Source organism: Vipera ursinii (genome assembly GCF_947247035.1).
Source record: "Vipera ursinii genome assembly, chromosome: 6".
Classification (NCBI taxonomy): Eukaryota; Metazoa; Chordata; class Lepidosauria; order Squamata; family Viperidae; genus Vipera; species Vipera ursinii.
The window spans coordinates 25,130,951-25,147,447 of record NC_139515.1 but is presented as its reverse complement, the minus strand read 5'-3'; positions in this window follow the sequence as shown (position 1 = coordinate 25,147,447).

The following is a 16,497-nucleotide window of genomic DNA, read 5'->3' as shown; positions in this document are numbered from 1 at the left end:
AGAGACCTAGGTGTCCACATAATATACCAACAGGATAATTTGAGCCAAGGTTGGTTTGATAGTTTGATTATTTGAGCCGGTTAGTCTAGGTTTATTTGTTTGATGATCCATTAGCTTTGTTTTCTTGTCTGGTATTGGAGGCTTCTCCAATACCAAAGTTAAAAAGTGTCATTACTTTTCTTATCTTGCTTCTTAATAGAGTCGGAATGGATGTTGGAAGTCTTCCAGTCCAAGCACCTGCTTGAGCAGGAGATCCTATATCATTCCAGATAAATGATTGTCGAGCTTCTTTCTGAAATCCTTCAGTGATAGAGCACCCACAACTGTTCTTCAACTTATGAAAGCAGGCTCTTCAAAGTCCAACTTTTACTTCCATAGTAAGTCACAGGAAATACTATGGCTTGCATGATTCTGATTGATATACAGACATTATGGCATTTGAATCTCTTTTCCAAGGCATTCATGGCTGTTTTATCAAGTAGCAAATTTTTTAACTGCTTGTTCCTTTACCACTGCTGGTTAATCAACTATCAACTACTTTTATATCTTTAATGATTCCATGTCTGTGAATCACTGACTGTAAATTACACAAATGATAAAAAAATAAATAAAAGAGCTGATGAATTTGGGTACCCTAGCAGAATGTTTAGTTAAAAGGGGGAAAATATATATTTTTTAAGATGTACCAATGCTGGAAGAAAAATAGTACATGATCTGCTGTGAGGAATGTTATAGAAAAAGCTACCTAGGCAATTTTCGTTCTTTGCCTCACTTCAGTCCTATGGGAAAAAATGCTAGACAGACAAGTGAAGGATGAGTGTCCAAACTCTTATTGTTTAGTTTAACAGCTTGGATACAATATTCAATTATATATCTCATAAAATATCTCTTTATTTTTTGTAAAGAGCCATAGTTCAATAATGAGAAGGAACAAGCTGGACCTACTTATGGACTCTACTGATAAATCCAAGCGAACAGATAATATGGTAGCCCTTCAGAACCAGCTGATCACATGACCCTGGGACACTGCAACTGTCATAAATATGATCCAGTTGCCCAGCATCTGAATTTTGATCACGTGACCACAGGAGTCACGCAATGGTCGTGTGAAAAATGGTAACTATGTGAATGGCTATAAGTCAAGGACTATGTACCTGGGATCCGTAGAAGTTAAAAATATGAAAATCTGAGTTCTTAATTGATAATGATTTCAAAATACTGAAGACAATTATTATATCCTGTGAAACCTAAACTAAGACTTTAAAAGAAAATAAATAATCTCATGAAAAACTTACAGTATTACAGATCTGCAAATTAAAGTACATAGGCAACTCACCAGAAACAATAAAAGGTAAAAGAAAGAAAAACTGCAAGAAAATAAAAATATAAGAATTCCCCTTTAAGAAGATGAATTCCCACACTCACTGTGACAAGTATAAACAATTTCAATCTCTTCACCTCATTTTAATTAATAAATTATAAACTTTTCACCCATAACTCATCTGTTATAAATAGGCAAATCAAAGAAGTAACATCTTTTCCTTATCCAATTATCAGTAAAAGTCCAAACTATTTTATGTGCCCCAATTTTTTAACATCTAATGATTTGTATCCAATTCTGGGAACTAGGCCATTTTTAAAGAGAAACTCTTTTTTATATATTAAACTTTAGTTTTTATTTATATTCAGATGCCATGATTACTTTATAAATGTGAATATTTTAGAGTTGAGATATAGAGTGGGATAAAGTGGTTCTCTCTGAAATTGCTACCATTAGGAATGGAAGAAATGTGTATAGTTTACATTACAAAGCTGACTTTGTAATAATGCCGCTTGGGGTGTGTGTGAAAGCCCTAACAAGCAGGCATATACATAGAATGAAGGCTACTGCTAAGCTTGTAAGCCGCCCTGAGTCTTCGGAGAAGGGCGGGATATAAATGTAATAAAAATAAAATAAAATAAAATAAATTTTGTTTATTAACAGTAGGATATTGGAACCTTTTTATGCTTCGTCTCAATCCTGCCAACTGAGTGGCTGTGCATACCGGCATCTCGGGTTAACCAATCTATTCCATCGTTAACGATGGGGGGTGGGGTGTTACCCCCCGTTGATAGGGCTCGCAACTTGGGCGTCCTCCTGGATTCACGGCTCAGTTTTGAAGACCACATAGGAGCCGTGACCAGAGAGGCTTTTGCCCAGGTTCGCCTGGTGTGCCAGTTGCGACCCTACCTGGACCGAGATGCCCTACGCACAGTCACTCATGCACTGGTGACCTCCCGGTTAGACTACTGCAATGCTCTCTACATGGGGCTGCCCTTGAGGACCGCTCGGAGGCTTCAGCTGGTGCAGAATGCAGCTGCGCAAGTTGTGATGGGGGTTTCCCGATACTCCCATGTAACACCTCTGCTCCGTGAGCTGCATTGGCTTCCGGTTGCCCTCCAGGTGAGATTCAAGGTGCTGGTGATGACCTATAAAGCCCTAAATGGCTTGGGTCCGGGATATTTGAGGGAATACCTGCTGCCGGCATCAAGTTCTCTTCGTCCTGTGCGCTCCCACAGGGAGGGCCTTCTCAGGGTGCCGCCGGTAAAAGACTGCCGGCAGATAACACCCAGGGAGAGGGCCTTCTCTGTGGGTGCGCCTGCCCTTTGGAACCAGCTGCCCGTGGAGCTTAGGACTGCCCCCGACCTTCGCTCATTTCGCTGGGACCTGAAGACCTGGCTCTTCGAGCTTTCTGGCCCAGGCTGAGAGTTTTAATTGGGGTTTTTATATTTCTACTTCAGGGACTGAATTTAATCATTTTTAATTGTTTTTTAATTTTTGTATTGATGTTTTAAACACCTTGTAAACCGCCCTGAGTCCTACGGGAAAAGGGCGGTATATAAATCTAATAAAATCTAAATCTAAAAGGGGCTTGGTTTAGAGCAGGCATGTTAAACGTACGATGTCACATGACATCACGCAACGTATCATGACTTTTTGCGTTTTCAGTATGATGCATCCAGCCCGCGGGCCAGCAGTTTGACACACCTGGTTTACAGTTAAGAATTCTGTGTGGACAATTGAGTTTTAGATGTTAGTTAATGTTAATATTTTAGAGTTCTGTTTGGACTTTTACTGCTAATTAGATAAGGAGAAGATATTATTTCTTTGATTTGCCTATTTATAAGAGATGAGTTATGGATGAAAAGTTTTATAATTTGTTAATTAAAAGGTGAAGAGATTATGAAATTATTTATACTTGTTACAATGAGAGTGGGAATTCATCTTCTTAAAGGGGGATTTCTTTTTATATTTTTATTTTCTTGCATTTTTTTCCTTTTTCCTTTTATTGTTCTTTCTAAAAATCTTAAAATACTGAAAAAATGGAACAAGGAAGCTATTTTTTACGAATTCAGTAATCATCTACCTTTCTCTTGAACAGATCAAAGGATTCATAGACCCTTCTGATGCTACAGAATGAGAGGCTCTATCTTGCATTTTTTTTCTTTTTGTTTCATGTGATAATCTCTATTTTGTTTTTCTTCTGTTCAATTGTTGAAAGAAAAAAACTTCAGGGTCCAGTACAAGCTGGGAATAAGCAAAATGGAGGCTGTTTGGAAAGAAGAATCTGGTTTATTTAGTTGCAGAACCAGAGAGAAATGGTTCTGGGGCAGCTGACCACATGGAGATGGGAGTGATGGGTTTTTATACCTTCTTGAGCTTTTGTGTTTGGAGTTATTCCTATTCCTGTGGCATCAACTTTGACCTGAGTTTCAACGTGCCCTTTTGCTATCCTAATGGTGGTGGGCTAATCCTAATATGCCCTAAAGGTCATGTCCTTCTTCCCTGGGGCTGGGGACTATGTCCTGTGTTGGATTTTTGGGGTGAGGGGTTGCTAGTTCTAGGTGTCTTTGTCTTTCTAATCCCATCAGCTCCAAGTTTCCTGACTCTTTCTGATAGGATTATAAAATCTGCACTTTTTTTTAAATTCCACTTATATCCCGCCCTTCTCCGAAGACTCAGGGTGGCTTACAAGCTTAGCAGTCTTCTACAGACCTGCTTCTGCTTGGGGCAGAGAGATTTGCGATTGGGGGCTCTGTCTAAGATTTTCTATTACAGGGAGTGCAGAATTATTAGGCAAGTTGTATTTTTGAGGATTAATTTTATTATTGAACAACAACCATGTTCTCAATGAACCCAAAAAACTCATTAATATCAAAGCTGAATATTGTTGGAAGTAGTTTTTAGTTTGTTTTTAGTTATAGCTATTTTAGGGGGATATCTGTGTGTGCAGGTGACTATTACTGTGCATAATTATTAGGCAACTTAACAAAAAACAAATATATACCCATTTCAATTATTTATTTTTACCAGTGAAACCAATATAACATCTCAACATTCACAAATATACATTTCTGACATTCAAAAACATAACAAAAACAAATCAGTGACCAATATAGCCACCTTTCTTTGCAAGGACACTCAAAAGCCTGCCATCCATGGATTCTGTCAGTGTTTTGATCTGTTCACCATCAACATTGCGTGCAGCAGCAACCACAGCCTCCCAGACACTGTTCAGAGAGGTGTACTGTTTTCCCTCCTTGTAAATCTCACATTTGATGATGGACAACAGGTTCTCAATGGGGTTCAGATCAGGTGAACAAGGAGGCCATGTCATTAGATTTCCTGCTTTTATACCCTTTCTTGCCAGCCACGCTGTGGAGTACTTGGACGCGTGTGATGGAGCATTGTCCTGCATGCAAATCTTGTTTTTCTTGAAGGATGCAGACTTCTTCCTGTACCACTGCTTGAAGAAGGTGTCTTCCAGAAACTGGCAGTAGGACTGGGAGTTGAGCTTGACTCCATCCTCAACCCGAAAAGGCCCCACAAGCTCATCTTTGATGATACCAGCCCAAACCAGTACTCCACCTCCACCTTGCTGGCGTCTGAGTCGGACTGGAGCTCTCTGCCCTTTACCAATCCAGCCACGGGCCCATCCATCTGGCCCATCAAGACTCACTCTCATTTCATCAGTCCATAAAACCTTAGAAAAATCAGTCTTGAGATATTTCTTGGCCCAGTCTTGACGTTTCAGCTTGTGTGTCTTGTTCAGTGGTGGTCGTCTTTCAGCCTTTCTTACCTTGGCCATGTCTCTGAGTATTGCACACCTTGTGCTTTTGGGCACTCCAGTGATGTTGCAGCTCTGAAATATGGCCAAACTGGTGGCAAGTGGCATCTTGGCAGCTGCACGCTTGACTTTTCTCAGTTCATGGGCAGTTATTTTGCGCCTTGGTTTCTCCACACGCTTCTTGCGACCCTGTTGACTATTTTGAATGAAACGCTTGATTGTTAGATGATCACGCTTCAGAAGCTTTGCAATTTTAAGAGTGCTGCATCCCTCTGCAAGATATCTCACTATTTTTGACTTTTCTGAGCCTGTCAAGTCCTTCTTTTGACCGATTTTGCCAAAGGAAAGGAAGTTGCCTAATAATTATGCACACCTGATACAGGGTGTTGATGTCATTAGACCACACCCCTTCTCATTACAGAGATGCACATCACCTAATATGCTTAATTGGTAGTAGGCTTTCGAGCCTATACAGCTTGGAGTAAGACAACATGCATAAAGAGGATGATGTGGTCAAAATACTCATTTGCCTAATAATTCTGCACTCCCTGTATTCCTGTGGGGAAATATATTCTTTTATATATATATATATCCCCCAAACTATTTCCTTCTCTGGGGGAGCTGACTTCCCACACAATTATGTCTGAGTCTGAGACACTGCCTGGACAAATCCCTGCAGTTTTCTTGGCGAGATTTTTCTAAAGTGGTTTGCCACTGCCTTCTTTCTAGGGCTGAGAAAGACTAGCCCAAGGTCATCCAAATTAGCCTTATGCCTGAGACACGAACTTACAATCTCCTGGTATCTAGCCTGATGCCTTAACCTCTGCACTAATCTGGCTCTACTACACTAGCATAATTTTTATATCTTTATTTCAGAGTTGAAGGCAGCAGTACCCAAGCCAAACCAGTTTAAAATAAAAGTTTAAATTTTTATTTACTTTTTATGTTAGTAGTTAGGGATGGTATTTTCTATCAAATTTAACAATATATGTAATGTTTTTAGGTTAGAAAGGGTAGGAAGAACCTTCCAAAAGCAAAGTAAACAAAGGTATGTTTTGGAGAATTGGACTATTCGTTTTGGAGAACAATTCAAATTTGCAAACTTTATGATGCTAATTTGATTATTAATTCAACAATTATTAAGGAAAATGTTAGTTTTATACAGTACTTGCAAAACTGGATTTGGATAAAAGCGATTGATAGAACATTGAATGCTATGCTGCAACTCTCCCCACGGACAATCGGGCTCTGAGAAATAAACTTTTGGCACTGATCTCTACAAGCTTAGTTTTCTGAGCTGCATGTAAATAAGCTCGAGGACAAGAACGCCACGGGCCAAACTCTCGGGCGCAATCTATTTTAAATTCTCTTCACTAGTTTCACGGCCTAGTAGTTTCTTGCTGACTTTACAACTGCCATAATTACTTTCACCAAATTTCATCTGTGTTTCAGACCTCCGTCGCTGCCAACTTTCCCGGAAAATGAAATTCCAGGAAGCAGAAATGACGGAAGACTGCGCCTGCGCCTTCTTAAGCAACATAGTCCCGCCAAGCAAATATGTTTGAGCACGCATGCGCAATGCCGCCCCGGGAAGCCGTTGCCTTGGCTACCGAGCTCCAGCTTGCCGTCTGCTCTTTCCATGCTCTGACGTCGTCGAATCGATGCCCGCGACTGCTTGCGTGGGACGCCCCGTTTCAACCGTCGTCGCCCGGCTGGAGAGCGCGGCTGACTGGCTGCATCAGGCACGGCTGCTACTCCCCAGCGAGCTCCCGAGCGCAGGAGGAGTGACTTGGTGGCGGCAACTGCCGCGACGCACGTCGTGAGTCCCAAGTCTTCCTCTCCTTCCACCTCCTCGATCAGCAGGATGAAGACCCTGAAGAAAATCCTGGGAGTGGGGAGGAAGAAGAAGAAGGAGCAAGAAAAAGTTTTCAGTTCTGGTATAATCCATACATGGGAATAGGCTCCTGGAAATAATTTAGTTTCTTTTCCCACTTATACCAGACACTCTGTAATTAGGACGCACTGTAGAGGTAGTCATTTGGTGACCATTCAATTTATGTCAGTGAAAAAAAATGACTTATGACCATTTTTCACACTTACAACTGTTGCAGCATCCCAATAATCACGTGATCAAAATTCAGATGCTTGGCAACTGACTCATATTTATGATGGTTGCAGTGTCCTGGGATCATTAGATCACCTTTTGAGACCTTCTGACAACCAAAATCAACGGGGAAACCAGATTCACTTAACAACTGTTATTAACTGCAGTAATTCACTTAACTGTGGCAAGAAAGGTAGTAAAATGGGGCAAAACTCACTTAACAAATGTCTCGCTTAGCAACATAAATTTTGTCTTAGTTGTGGCCATAAGTCGAGTACTACCTGTAACTAGAAGCATATTATGCCTAATACTGTACCTTCAAATGCCTATCTTATAATATATCTCTAATAGAATGTCATACTTCCTGTTAACTCTACTGTTGAAGTATCATTTTTCATATATCACTTTTTTATATGTTGAACTCTGCAGCTAGTTCCTGTATAAGTATTCCTTGAGTTATGATCACAATTGAGTCCAAAATTTCTGTTGCTATAAGTGAAACAATTGTTAAGTGAATTTTGCCCCATTTTACGATCTTTCTTGCCACATGTATTAAGTGAACTGCTGCAGTTGTTAAGTTAGTAACACAGTTGTTAAGTGAATCTGGCTTCCCACTGACTTTATCAGAAGGTTGCAGAAGCTGATCACATGACCCCTGGAGACTGCAACCATCGTAAATATAAGTCAGTTACCAAATGTCTGAATGTTGATCACCTGATCACGGTGATATTGCAATGGTTGTGTGACAGCTGTCATAAGTCACTTTAATGCTGTTGTGGATGGTCAGCAAAAGATTATGCTATGATTAGTGATGATTCCATGTAAGCTGAAACTTTTGTCTTTCCATTGTCACATAACCAAGAAACAAAGCTATCCTATATAAAAATAAAAACCGTAAAACTGGATTAGGATTAGATAATATATTAGTAGGGTGTTAAAGTAGCAGGCAAACAACTAAGTTATTGCTTTTTAGTTGACACTGTTCTTCCAGGTTGAGATTAATTTTGCTTTATTAAAGTATCATCTCAATATTGAATAAAATATTTTTCCTCATAGCCTTAAGCAGTATGTTGCTAAATATTCCAGCTACAAAAATAGACAAGATGGCTCATTTGATGGTCAAAAAGTTTTGTCTATATTAAGCAGTCCAGAAAAAGATGGAGATACTGGTATTACACTTGGTGCTCCTGCTAAAAATGAAGAAGGTACAGTTTTATATAGTACAAATGGCTGGTCAATTAGTACAACTCTAGCTCTTCCCAAATGGAAGTAGACATTATTGCTGTTGTTTGTAAAAATGTTTCTTTTGTGCTATAGGTTTGCAGAATATTTCCAACCCAACAGAAAGGTGACAAGGATAAGAAGCAGGTTGAATTTACGCTGTCCCAAAAGTAAATTCCATGGAAGTTGCCACACTGTAGTGAAATTCTAGTGGCTTGTTATTTAAGAAACTGATTGAACGGAGTTGCTGGTGTATGACATAGCAAAGCAAACAGATGCATTTCCTTGATTGTTGGAAGCTCATGTCCAAAGCAGTTTTGGAATCTAAGCTAAACCTTATGAACACCAAGGAAATCATATTGAACAAGCTATTTTCTTAGAAAACTGGAAAATACTCAGGAGAGGATTTTAATGAAGGTTAAATTTTGGCAGAGTAATGTAAAGTTAGCATAATGCACATTCTAATTGAAGCACATATGTATTAAGAGCTTGTATGCTTCTAAGGGAAGCATCATCAGCACTGATATATCTATTGTGAATAAACTTGCTGGTTGCAAGTTAGTCTTGGCATAGGAGAAGTAACAGGTCACAGCCAGGAAAAAGAGGGTGGAATGTCAACCAGTAGCAACTGGAGTCCAATTCCAGCCATGGATTTTCCTTGGCAACAGGGATGCCAGTCTCCACTTGAGGAATTTTGTCAAGGAAATAGCTTAAATAATACTGAGAAATTCTACCAGCAAGGCAAACAAAGATAGATTTGCTCCTTTTGGGGGGAAGCCAATAACCACTTTTGGTCAGACCTACTAATGGTGATTTGTCACATTTGTATTCTAGTCAGTCTTCTGAGAAACAGGATATTACCTAGGATAGCTAATGTACTGACATCCTGCTGTTTATTTTTTCTTCATTTCTTGATGGAGCCGTGGTATTTTTCAAGACTAATGTCCCCATAATCAGTTTCTCAGCTTGTTCTTAGGAGTTGAATGCCCATTTCTTCCTTTTCAAGGCTATTCCCCTAACAAACATTTTATTGTTGATAAAGTTGCTACTCCTCATCTATCCTGAGGAATGGGCATAGACAAAAAAGCTTGATTTGATGTTGAGTTGGCCTACTCTACGCAATCAGTTGGCTGGATTTAGAAAAAGTCTGCTATCTACTTGGTCTGGAATTGTTGCTGTTTTTAATGTTTTGCTAAGAGAAAATTAAATGTCTTGAATTGTATATATACTGTATGGTCTGTGAGCTTTCTTTTATAGGGAGGCTGCTAAATACAAAAATTGGCTGAGAATCATTGATAAAATATTCTTTGAATTTTAAGTTGAAAATTCTAAAATCTATGTGAGTTGAATTTTTGAATCAGTATGCTCCCAGCTATGGATTCAGTTTTATAGACAAAGTTTGCAAACAAGAAGTGTAATTATTACTTTTGTTGTTAGGGATTATTATGGTTCATTTCACAGTCAGTCAGATGTTTAAACTGGATATGGCATTTTTATCCACCTATTGAATGCTTCTCAGGGATGTGGGATAGGGAGATGTTGTTTGATTGTCAAAAGATATAAGCTATTCCAAGTAAAGCTGCCTTTTACAATTGACTGATTATTATTGTTGTTGTTTTTAATATTTGGTGGCCTGTTTTTGTAGGGACTGAATGGCTGAATATACAAAATAGTACTTTTTTGCTGATTCAAGGAAGAAAAAAATGAGGGAGCAAGAGACGTCATAAATTTTTCCTTGAATTTTAAAAATCAAAATTGGAGGGGGGGGATTGGAAGGAAACAGTTTGAAATATTTCTATAGAATGTTCCAGGTGGACTATACACAGAATAAAACTGTTTTGCTTTTTACATATCTCTATTGCAAATATTAGAAACCAAAAAATGTATGGTTTACATATTTGTAGTAAGTCTAGGAATTTGCAGGAAATTTCTATTTTCTATGACAATTCTGAATATCTGTAGGTAGCCAGTTTGGGCATAAAAATGTGTTGAATCAAATTTGATTCAAAAAATTAGTTTGAATCAAAAGTCAAACAAATAATGATATTCCATGTAAGACTGGATTTGGAGATCTATTTGTTATAGTTCTTAATTTTCAAAGAACAAGGGGAAAATACCACTGGATAGAAAATTTAAATGTATTATTCTTTTTAATGTGATTGCTACAATTACCGTATTTTCCGGCGTATAAGACGACTTTTTAACCCATGAAAATGGTCTCAAAAGTTGGGGGTCGTCTTATACCTCGGAAAATACTATTCACCTCTCTGATCTGCAGTCCCCGGAAACGCGCTCTGAAGCCGCCTCCCAGCCAGCAGGTCACCACCAAACTTCCCATCCCACACCGCGTCTAGGCAATGCAGCCCAGATGGGTCCGGTCCCGGTCAAGGACGCCGCGGAGCCCGCTGGCACCGGGCAACACCCGGCAGAGTTGTCTTGCGCGTGTGCGCGCTGGCCAGCTGCTGGGCGTTGGTGTGTCAATCACTCATCGGATCGGGGGAGGGGACGGAACGGCTTGGAGCTGAGCTGCCGCTGTCGCCGTCGCCACCGGGGTTCGGATGGGAGGGAGAAGCCTCTTCGTGAGCCTCCCCTGCCTCCGAGGCAGGTCGGCGATCGCTGGAGGGACGGGCGCGGCGTTGGACGGTCAGAAGAAGCAGCCGATGCGCGGAAGGCAGGCTCACAATGAGTCGAGGTGGGCCTGCGTCTGTGACGTGCAGGGATGGCGGGGGTGGAACAGCGGTACTTGGTGCCCCTCTTGCCCGCAGACCATGCAGCGGCCGTCGCCAGCCGGCCTCGGCATGGCCGCCCCAAGCCCAGCTCTCTAGCACGTCTTTCAGGCCCGCCTGGCCAACCGTCTCCTAGGCGGGGCTTGGCTCCAGACGCGGTGGCTGCTCCGTCTGCAATTACTATCTCAAAGCCGAATCGCGCTTGGCTGTGCAGGCTGCCGAAAGGCGGGGACTCAGAGTTCCCGCGGTGGTTGCGGCTTCTGGCGTGCTGTGTGCAGAGTCTGGCCTGGAAGAGCACGTGGCTTTGCACCATTTGCATCAGATGGGGCTGAATCTGAATCGGGCTTGTGTCGGACACTTGGCAACTGGCATGTAAGTATTTTCCAGCGTATAAGACGAAAAATCTTGAAAATCTTCTCAAAAGTCAGGGGTCGTCTTATACGCCGGGTCGTCTTATACGCCGGAAAATATGGTAGTACTTTATAAGCTGATGCATGTTTACATTCTGAATTTTTATTATCCCTTACAGGCTTTGTGCTAAATAGAAAAATAGATAGAGAAGTGCAGGAATTGCTCAACAAGTCAGGAAGGGATTCGAGAAAAGGAGTAACAGTCTCTACAGGTCAAATTTGTAATAATTTATTTAAATGTTTAGTTTATAATCTGGATAGCCTGCTTGTTCTGTTCTTGCTGCTTTTAGAAAAGGTACTGATAGAGCAGAAGAATATTTGTAACCAGGGTTGAAATGAGAGGTGGGTACTCTTTCCGCTTGGTTGTTTTCTTGCAGATGTTTCATTACCCAGACTAGATAACATCATCAGTACTGGTAGGGAGTGGGTTTGCTCTCAATATATATGTGGCTTGCTCTGTTAATGTAGGTGGGAGTGATATTTGTAGTTACAGTATTTGGTTAGGTTGTTTACTACTACCTTGTTTGGCAAGACCTCGATTGGGATATTGTTTACTTCTTGATTTTTGATCTGGTGTTAATCTTGGTGTTAATCTCTGCTCATCTGGGTGTTGAATGCTGGTGGAACATTGGACTTTTTGTTGTCTTTTTGGCTTGTCGATTGTCCCTTGAATGGTATGTATATGTTGTTTATGTCTATGTGGGTACTAATGGTCGATTTGTTAGTGTCAAGCTTCCAGAAATTCTTTAGCATTTTTTGGACTTGGCTTGGTCTAGAATGGTCACAATTTCCCAATTAAAACTATAGTTAAGTCTGTCCATGTGTTGTGAAATTAAGGAGTTTTACTCATGTCTTCTGACTGCTAGTTAGTGTTCATGGATTCGTTCTGCTAGTCTTCTGTCTGTTTATCCTACGTAGTGCCTGTTGCAGTCATTACTGTATATTGTATGTTACAGATGACACCTGTTTTTTCTTCTGAGGCTGCTGGATCTTTTGCTTTACTTAGGATGTTTTGGAGGACTTTAGTTGATTACTATGCTATGCGGATGCCACGTAGTTGTAATATTCTGTTGGTGGTTTCTGAGATATTTTTGATGTAATTTATCTTTTTTACAACTTGGGTTGTGCTACATTGAGTTGAGTGGTCAGTTGTGTGGATATCCATTGTGTTAAAAGATATTGTATAGATGATAAGTTTCCTTTTTCAGATGTTCAGGGTTGCTGTAGTGTGATTGTGTTTGTCCAAATAGTGTTTGTTTGCTTCTTTGTTAAATTTATAGGCTGCCCATCTTACCTCAAGGTAATTCTGGGAGACTTACAATAAATAAAAGATAAAAACTATATAAACTATATAAAAACATCGACAGACTTAACCATAGTTTCAACTGGAGAGACTGTGACTATTCTAGACCAAACCAAGTCCAAAAATGATTAATATCAACAATGAAGAAGTAAACAATACCCCAATCAAGGAACTGCCAAAACAAACTGTCAGACTTGCCCTAGCTAGGTCCCTAGGAAAGAAAGGTCCTCGACTCCATTTGGTTGATGTGATAGGTTCTTTTACTAAGGATTAGTGATTGCAGTGAAAGCAGGCTAGAACTAAAGTTCCTTCACAAAAAGTTACAGTATTCCCCCTTCTCCCTGTCCTCCCCCTTAGCCGGTCTGTCTTTGTCCACTGGCGTGCTACTAGGTGTTTTGGGAACTGCTTGGATGTTTGCTGCCACTTGGTGTACTTCGTATTCCTTTCCCAGTCTTCGTGGATTTGAAGACTGGAACAGGCTGGTTCTCACATTTCTGGCTTCTGCCAAACCTGTTACCCACTCCTTTTTACCTCATCTCGACCATGCCAATTACATGCCAATTATCTATTTCCTCTTCCCCCCCAGCCCCCTAACAATTTATAGCAGGATGCCAGCAAAGCGCTAAGCTGAAGATGGCAGATCTGACATTCCCCCCCCCCTTTTCAGAGATGTCAGTTGTGTAGAGGAAAGCAAACGAGGGGAGAGAGAGAGAGAGAAATACAAATGCTAAATTAATTGATATTCAATGAGGTTTGTCCAGGTATTGTTCATGGAACTTTTAAAGTAATTTGGTAGCCCTTATATGTTGTGAATCTGCCCATTCTGTTTCGGAGGGTGGGAAGTCCTTCCACGCCACTAAGTATTGGGTTTTCCCCCAGTGTGTATGTGAATCCAGAATGTCTTTGACCTGAAATGTTGCTCCCCCTCAATCCTAATGAGATCAGTTTAATTGCTGGGCATTTAATAGAGGTGATGGCCGACTTTAGCAAACTGCAGTGGAACATTCGATGAACATGTCTGAAAGTTTTTGGCAATTCAAGTTCAACAGTTACTGGGTTGATGGGCCAATATATTTTGGACCCAACTTTTTTGAAGGTTGTCTGGACTATAAATATTTGGTGGATAGATAGACTTTGTCTCCAATTTTGAATTCTTTTGGTTTGGAGCATTTCTTGTCAGCTTGTTGTTTTTTTTTTGTATGATTCCTTTACCTCCTCGAGTGCTTACTAATTGCAGTTCAGGAATTTTGCAATTGTGTATTCAATTCTTTTAAAGAAGCTGTTTGAGGAGTGGCTGCCTGTAGCCACTTTGAATGGGGTTAATCCAGTGCTATTATGTACCACAATGTTATAAGCCATAGCAAAAGGGAAGAGGTGTGCCAATTGTTTTGCTGGTAATTAAAATAGCATCTGATGTATTGTTCCAGGACTCCATTCACACATTCACCCCCCATTCGTTTCTGGATTGTGGGAGGAGCTATAGTTCCAAGAAAAAGTATGTAAACCCTTTGGGATTACGTGGAGTTTTGCATGAATTGGCCATAAAAAGCGCTCTAAACATCATGTAAGTCACAATAATAGAAAAACACAGTCTGCTTAAAATAATACTATACAAACATTAGCTGTTGTCATGTTTTAATTGAACATAACATGTAAACATTCACAGTGCAGGGTGGAAAAAGTATGTGAACCCCTAGCCTAATGACTTCTCCAAGAGCTAATTGGAGCCAGGAGTGAGCCAACCTTGACTCCAACCAGTGTGATGATATTGGATGTCTTGCTGACAGCTGTCCTGCCCTTTAAAAACACACACCTGTTTTGGGTTTACTGGTCTCAAGAAGCACTGTCTGATGTGAACCATGCCTCGCAGAAAAGAGCTCTCAGAAGACCTACGATCAAGAATTGTTGACTTGCATGAAGCTGGAAAGGGTTACAAAAGTATCTCCAAAAGCCTTGATGTTCATGTGTCCACGGTAAGACAGACTGTCTACAAATGGAGAAAGTTTAGCACTGTTGCTACTCTCCCTAGGCGTGGTCGTCCTGTAAAAATGACTGCAAGAGCACAGCGCATAATGCTTAATGAGGTAAAGAAGAATCCTAGAGTGTCAGCTAAAGACCTACATAAATCTCTGGCACATGCTAACATTTTTGTTGACACATCTACAATAAGGAAAACATTAAACAAAATGGAGTACATGGGAGGACACCACGGAGGAAGCCATTGCTGTCCAAAAAAAATATTGTAGCACGTTTGAAGTTTGCAAAAGAGCACCTGGATGTTCCACAGCACTACTGGCAAAATATACTGTGGACAGATGAAACCAAAATTGAATTGTTTGGGAAAAACACACAACACTATGTGTGGAGAAAAAAAGGCACAGCACACCAACATCAAAACCTCATCCCCACTGTAAAACATGGCGGAGGGAGCATCATGGTTTGGGGCTGCTTTGCTGCCTCAGGGCCTGGACGGATTGTTGTCATTGATGGGAAAATGAATTCCAGAGTTTATCAGGACATTTTGCAGGAAAACGTACGACCATCTGTCAGCCAACTGAAGCTCCGCAGAGGATGGGTGATGCAACAGGACAATGACCCAAAGCGTACAAGTAATTCAACAAAACAGTGGCTTCAACAGAACAGAATACGCCTTCTGGAGTGGCCCAGTCAGAGTCCTGACCTCAACCCGATTGAAATGCTGTGGCATGACCTTAAGAGAGCGATTCACACCAGACATCCCAAGAATATTGCTACACTGAAACAGTTTTGTGCAGAGGAGTGGTCCAAAATTACTCCAGATCGTTGTGCAGGTCTGATCTGCAACTACAGGAAACGTTTGGTTGAGGTTATTGCTGCCAAAGGAGGGTCAGCCAGTTATTAAGTCCAAAGGTTCACATACTTTTTCCACCCTGCACTGTGAATATTTCCATCTTATGTTCAATTAAAACATGACAACAGCTAATGTTTGGGAAAGGAGTCCGGCAAGGCTGTATACTGTCACCCTGCCTATTTAACTTATATGCAGAGCACACCATGAGAAAGGCAGGGCTAGATGAATCAAAAGTTGGAATTACGGTAAGATTTCCGGAAGAAATATCAACAACCTAAGATAGGCAGATGATACCACTCTAATGGCAGAAAGTGAAGAAGAACTAAAGAGCCTCTTGTTGCAGGTGAGGAAGGAGAGTGCAAACCTTGGGTTGAAACTTAACATTAAGAAAACCAAGATCATGGCATCTGCCCCTCTCAATTCCTGGCAAATAGATGGGGAAGAAATGGAGGTAGTGACAGATTTTATTTTCCTGGGCTCCAAGATCACTGCAGATGGGGACTGTAGCCAAGAAATTAAAAGACGCTTGCTCCTTGGGAGGAAAGCCATGGCAAATCTAGACAGCACACTAAAAAGCAGAGACATCACCCTGTCAACAAAAGTGCGTATAGTCAAGGCTATGGTCTTCCCAGTTGCAATGTATGGCAGTGAAAGTTGGACCATAAGAAAGGCTGAGCGCCAAAGAATTGAGGCCTTTGAACTGTGGTGCTGGAGAAGACTCCTGCGAGTTCCTTGGACCGCAAGGCGATCAAACCGGTCAGTCCTAGAGGAGATCAATCCTGACTGCTCTTTAGA